Source organism: Sinocyclocheilus rhinocerous, unplaced genomic scaffold (assembly GCF_001515625.1).
Source record: "Sinocyclocheilus rhinocerous isolate Xijiao unplaced genomic scaffold, SAMN03320098_v1.1 scaffold818, whole genome shotgun sequence".
NCBI classification, from domain to species: domain Eukaryota; kingdom Metazoa; phylum Chordata; class Actinopteri; order Cypriniformes; family Cyprinidae; genus Sinocyclocheilus; species Sinocyclocheilus rhinocerous.
This window is the reverse complement of record NW_015664989.1, coordinates 996,180-1,002,610: the sequence shown is the minus strand read 5'-3', so window position 1 is coordinate 1,002,610 and position 6,431 is coordinate 996,180. Positions and strand designations below refer to the sequence as shown.

At 47.3% G+C, this 6,431-nt stretch overlaps 1 long non-coding RNA gene across 1 annotated transcript in view; it reads left to right on the top strand.

Annotated features, from left to right (window-relative positions):
* Window positions 1–4,976, top strand: part of LOC107730581 (uncharacterized) — a 10,016-nt gene extending 5,040 nt beyond the window's left edge. Inside the window, exons 3-4 of the long non-coding RNA XR_001638698.1 lie at window positions 2,244–2,250; window positions 4,967–4,976. This is a non-coding gene — a long non-coding RNA (uncharacterized LOC107730581). The remainder of the gene's footprint in view (window positions 1–2,243; window positions 2,251–4,966) is intronic.
* The last annotated feature ends 1,455 nt before the right edge of the window (window positions 4,977–6,431 follow it).

The following is a 6,431-nucleotide window of genomic DNA, read 5'->3' as shown; positions in this document are numbered from 1 at the left end:
TCTGTCTCCTCTCCACCAATAAGCTGGTGTGTGGTGGGTGTTTTGGCGCACTATGGCTGCCGTCGCATCATCCAGGTGGATGCTGCGCACTGGTGGTGGATGAGGAGATACCCCCTGACAATGTAAAGCGCTTTGAGTGCCTAGAAAAGCGCTATATAAATGTAATGAATTATTATTATTTTATTATTATTATTATTATAAAACATATTCTGCCCGGGCGGCCCGCTGCTGCCTCCACACTGCCGCCGGCTCCGCCACCTCAGCCTGCTCATCGCCGAGGGCGCCCCCTGCGGTCTCCTCCACTCCCACTCGACCACAGCAGCAGCCTCCACCCGGCCGCAGCGAGGAGATGGCCGCAGAAGGGTGGCGCAGCCCATCTCTGCCCCTAAACCTGCCAAGCGTCAGGCCAAGCGGCGTTCCTGAGACGGGCGACACGGAGATGGGGAAGTCAATCCACGGCCAGTGGTACCCAAACCTTCATTAAAAGAGCTGTTTCCTCTCGTTTTGGATGGGCTGGTGTTCCCCTAGAACCAGTGTCCAGGCATGTTATCGTGTCAACAGATGCCTCTGCCACGGGCTGGGGTGCCATGTGCAAAAGGACATGCTGTGTCAGGCTCCTGGACGGGACCCCGACTTCAGTGGCATGTCAATTGCCTCGAGTTGCTAGCAGTACGTCCGCTTCAAGGCCCTGCTGAAGGACAAGCACGTTCTGGTTCGTACGGACAACACGGCGACCGTAGCGTACATCAACCGTCAGGGTGGTCTATGCTCCCGTCACATGTCGCAATTCGCTCGCCATCTCCTCTTGTGGAGTCAGAAGCATCTGGGGTCGCTTCGTGCCGTTCACATCCCGGGCAGGCTCAATTGTGCAGCCGACGAGCTCTCACGACAGCAGTCTCGCCCCGGGGAATGGAGACTCCATCCCCAGTCGGTTCAGCTGATTTGGGACGCTTTGGAGACGCTCAGGTAGACCTGTTTGCCTCTCCAGAAAATTCCCACTGCCAGTTGTTTTACTCCCTGACCGAGGGCACCCTTGGCACGGACGCTCTGACACACAGCTGGCCTCAGGGCCTGCGCAAGTATGTATTTCCCCCAGTGAGCCTTCTTGCACAGACGTTGTGCAAAATCAGGGAGGACGAGGAGCAGGTCCTCATGGTTGCGCCTTATTGGCCCAGCCGGACCTGGTTCCCCGAACTTGTACTCCTCGCGACAGCCCATCCCTTGCCAATCCCTCTGAGGAAGGACCTTCTTTCTCAGAAACAGGGCACCCAATGGCACCCGCGTCCTGATCTTTGGAACCTACATGTGTGGGTTCTGGACGGGTCACGGAAGGTTTAGGTACCTTGCCACCTCAGGTGGTAGCTACCATCACTTCAGCTAGGGCCTCGTCTACCAGACACGCCTATGCTCTGAAGTAGAACCTCTTCGTCACTTGGTGTTCTTCACGTCGAGAAGACCCCTGGAAATCCCCAATCGGCTCAGTGCTTTCCTTTCTTCAGGAAGGTCTATGTGGCTGCCATTGCGGCTCACCATGATCCTGTTGACGGTAAGTCTCTTGGGAAACATGACCTGATCGTCAGGTTCCTGAGAGGGGCCATGAGGCTCAATCCGCCTCGCCCTCAACAAGTTCCCTCTTGGGATCTCGCAGTTGTTTTATCCACACTGCAGAGAGCTCCTTTTGAACCCTTGCTTTCAGTGGAGCTAAAATTCTTATCATTAAAAACTGCGCTCCTGACGGCTTTGGCTTCGGCTTTAAGAGGGTCGGGGACTTGCAGGCATTTTCAGTTGACGAAGCGTGCCTGGAATTCGGGCCGGCCAACTCTCACGTTATCTTGAGACCCCGGCCTGGATACGTGCCCAAAGTTCCCACCACTCCTTTTAGAGATCAGGTGGTGAACTTGCAAGCGCTGCCCCCGGAGGAGGCAGTCCCAGCCCTGGCGCTGCTCTGTCCAGTACGTGCTCTCCGCACTTACGTAGACAGAACTCAGTGCTTCAGGACCTCAGACCAGCTCTTTGTCTGTTATGGAGGCCAGCAGAAGGGAAAGGCTTTGGGTTAACTTTGGGTTATCTCACTGGATAGTGGATGCTTTTGTCTTGGCTTATCAGGCTCAACATTGCGGCTCATCATGTTCCTGTTGACGGTAAGTCGCTTGGGAAACATGACCTGATCATAAGGTTCCTGAGAGGGGCCATGAGGCACAATCTGCCTCGCCCTCAACAAGTTCCCTCTTGGGATCTCACAGTTGTTTTGTCCGTGCTGCAGAGAGCTCCTCTCGAACCCTTGCTTTCAGTGGAGCTAAAATTCTTATCATTGAAAACTGCGCTCCTGACGGCTTTGGCTTCGGTTAAGAGGGTCAGGGACTTGCAGGCATTTTCAGTTGACGAAGCGTGCCTGGAATTCGGGCCGGCCAACTCTCACGTTATCTTGAGACCCCGGCCTGGATACGTGCCCAAAGTTCCCACCACTCCTTTTAGAGATCAGGTGGTGAACTTGCAAGCGCTGCCCCCGGAGGAGGCAGACCCAGCCCTGGCGCTGCTTTGTCCAGTACGTGCTCTCCGCACTTACGTAGACAGAACTCAGTGCTTCAGGACCTCAGACCAGCTCTTTGTCTGTTATGGAGGCCAGCAGAAGGGAAAGGCTTTGGGTTAACTTTGGGTTATCTCACTGGATAGTGGATGCTATTGTCTTGGCTTACCAGGCTCAAGACCTGCCATGCCCCCTAGGGGTGAGAGCTCACTCAACTAGGAGTGTGGCTTCCTCCTGGGAGCTGGCGCATGGCGCCTCGCTAACAGACATCTGTAGAGCTGCGGGCTGGGTGACCCCTAACACATTTGCGAGATTCTATAATATCCGTGTAAAGCCTGTGTCCTCCCATATACTTGCCCCTTCGGGCAAGTAAACAGGACCTGCTCGGTGACAATTTGCTTGCTGCGCCATTCCACTCCACGGACTGGTGCTATTCTCCTCGGGTGAGTTCCACAGTTCAGAAACCTGGGTTCCTCCAGCACTGTTGGTGTCGAGCACTTGCGTGCAGGCCCTGCCCATCAGCCCCTGTGTTAGACTAGGTGCCTCCATGTGTTGTGATTCCCCTCTTAGGCAATCCCACGTGTGTATTTCCACAGTAAGTCTCTCTCGGCAGCATGTTTCTTTCCCTTGGCAAGCCACCCTTGCCATCTCTGATGTTGAAACACATCCACCCTGCGGGCTGGGTACCTCAGAGATTCATATGTATCACCGCTACGCCGGTTGATATGTGCTTTGTAAGACCTCCTACGAGCAGGCAGCCTGTTAGCATACTTACAGCTGGAATATGCTACCCAGTGCATTCTGTGTTAGGTATAGCCCTTCTCTCGTGCTGGCCTCACGACAGGGTGCTATCAGTTACGCAGGTCACTGGAAGACAGCCACTGTTGCGTTTTGGAAGGCACCCCATTCGTCACTTTATTCTGACGTAACGTCGAACGTGACCGACTGAAAGGGAACGTCTAGTTTGCGTATGTAACCCTCGTTCCCTGAAGGAGGGAACGGAGATGTTACGTCCCTTTGCCACAATTGCTGTTCCGCTGAATGGCTGGGTCACATGGCTCAGCTCCTCAGCGAAGACTTGAATGCGAGTTGCTCGCACTGCTCCTTATATACCCACACAGCTCGCGATGCAAATTCCGCAGACCAAGGTACTCAGCGTACCATTGGTTCATTCTGTTACCACTCGAAGGTGATTGGGCTCTCGGGCGAGATCCCATTCGTCAGTTTGTTCTGATGTAACGTCTCCGTTCCCTCCTTCAGGGAATGAGGGTTACATACGTAACCTGGACGTTTTCTTCAGTGTCTGAGTGCTGTGATTGGCCTATTTAAGTTCAAATCACCTTTTTAATTCAGTCATTTTCCAATCACCAGTTATGGTTGCTAAAAATTATCTCTATAAATTAATAAAATACCACAGTCTTATAGAATACTTGATTCTGATTGGCTGACAGATATACCATATAAAAAGTATATTTTAAAAGTAGCTTACAAGTGTAGAGATACACTAGAGTATGTCATTTTCAGCTTATATGGCAGTGGAAGTCACTGATGAGTTACTGGTTCAAAAGAAAGAAAGAAAGAAAGAAAGACTTCCAGGCTAATGCATTTTCTATTATTAAAATGTGTCATTGTGTACTTTCAACAAAACTATAGACTCCACAGTGTTAATTCACTGAAAAATAATGCTTAGCCTAATTACTACTTCAATTTTGCATTAAAGGTGGGGTAAGTGATTTCTGGTAGCCAATGTGATATTTCAAATCACCAAAACAATCACGCCCCTACCCCAAAAGGGTCTCGCCCCACACATACGTACGCAACCCAGGCAACGATAAGTTCTGTGAAACAAAGCAAAACCAATGTTACACCGTGTCTACACCGGACGCAAGCTGCAAAATACAAAATATACAAAATACTATAGAACTCATTATAATCAGTGATGCTGTCTACACTGGATGTGGAACAGTGCGACACGACAAATCCCCGACAGAAAACTGCTGCTGCGTTCTATTTATGACGTATTGACACAAATATCAAATTATTTTCAACGGTCGCTTTGTTGGGTCCAGTGTAGACAGACTTTAGCTGTTGCGGCGCGACAACTATTGCGTCCAGTGTAGACACAGTGTTACTCACCTATCGAGAAGAAACAAAGCAACCTCGGTGTCCGATCGCAGGCCTTCCGCTCCTTGAGTTGAGCAAGTTGAGATGATCCGATATTTACACGGGTCCTACTTCTTGCCTTATAGTAAGCCTTCTTTTGTTCCGCAGACGTTTTCCTCTTTAGTTTTTTTATCCGCCATCTCTATCTTTCTGTCGTCGCTCGACTCGGCTAATGTCCGTCCTGTGCACTGTGCGCTCTCTCCTCCACATCATGAGTAGACACGCCCCTTACTGCTGATTGGCTACAAGTTTGTTTTGCTACTCGGCCCAACTCAGTTTTCTAAAGCGTATTTGAAAAAATACATACCCCACCTTTAAGCCTATATTTCAATAATTAAAAATTACAAACATGGATTTTTGCTTCACAAGACATTGATAGACTGGAATTGTATCTTTTACTTGTGGATTATTGTGATGTATGTTATTAGCTCTCTGGACTCTCATTCTGACGGCACCCATTCACTGCTGCTAAACTTGATGGTAATGGATAGTTTAGTATGTGACTCCCACTCCCCCCTTTAAATGTGCTATGATTTATCCCCAAAACCCTCCACCTCACACTCATAACACTCCATCAGGTGGTTGGCAGGAAATGCCACAGCCAAAATCACGAACAGAAAGAGAAACAGGAGAGAGAGGAGAGAGCAGGGAAGACTAGTCACAAGAGTGTGTTTTCAGCACAGAGGGGGAGAGGAGTTACATGATTTTGCCTGGAGCGAGGAGCAGTTTTTTTTTGTTGAAAGTCTGAGTTTGTTTGCTTCTCTCTTGCGAAAAGATCACTCTATCACCGCTCCAGTATGCGCACAACAAACATCTCAATGCCCCAAATTCATCTGCATATCAGCATGAATTCACCATGTGTTAAAAAAGTTAAAGAGACGAAAAATAAAAATTGTCATCACTTACTCAGCCCCAAGTTGTTCAAAACCTGCAAGAATTTCCTCCTTCCATTGAACCTAAAATCAGGTATTTTGAAGAACATGGGTAACTTAACAGTTGATGGACCCCAATGACTTCCATAGTATATTCCATGTGTGAGTAAATGATGACAGAATTGCTTGTTTTGGGCGAACTATCCCTTTATAATACACTTTTAGCTGATTGAATCTATTACGGTATTATTTACAAGTAAGCAATATTTTCACCTAAAAGATTTGGGTAACACTTTCTATGAAGCCCATATTTATAATACAATATAAGGGTATTCTTAAGGCATTATAATGAATGTATAATGCATTATAAAAATCATTACGGTATGTTATATCATCTTATGAATATTCATAAGAACAGTTTTAATGTTTTATAATATTTAATTAGTTGTGGTTATAGCTTTTAAGAGTATGATAATTTATAACACAATGAACACGTTGCATCCACTTTTACAATGGATTATATTTCTCATAGTTATAATGTGTTATAAGTCTCATATCTTGCCATCTTTCTTATGCTACTTTACTTAAAGCCATCAAAGACCACTTATAAGTATAATAATACTAATATTTTTTTTTCTCAAACAGCCATAAGATCAGATATCAGATCAGATGAATGTGTAATAAGACTAGTATTTACTAGTTGCAAAGTTGCTTATAGTCAATAGACTAAGGGGGACCATCAAAAGAAAATGTAACCTAACATATAAACATTGCATTTTTTTTCAGTTGAAATTATTAACTAGCTCACATCAAAATTAATATTAGCCTCACAGGGAACACTCAAATAACACTCCACACCTAACCACTTA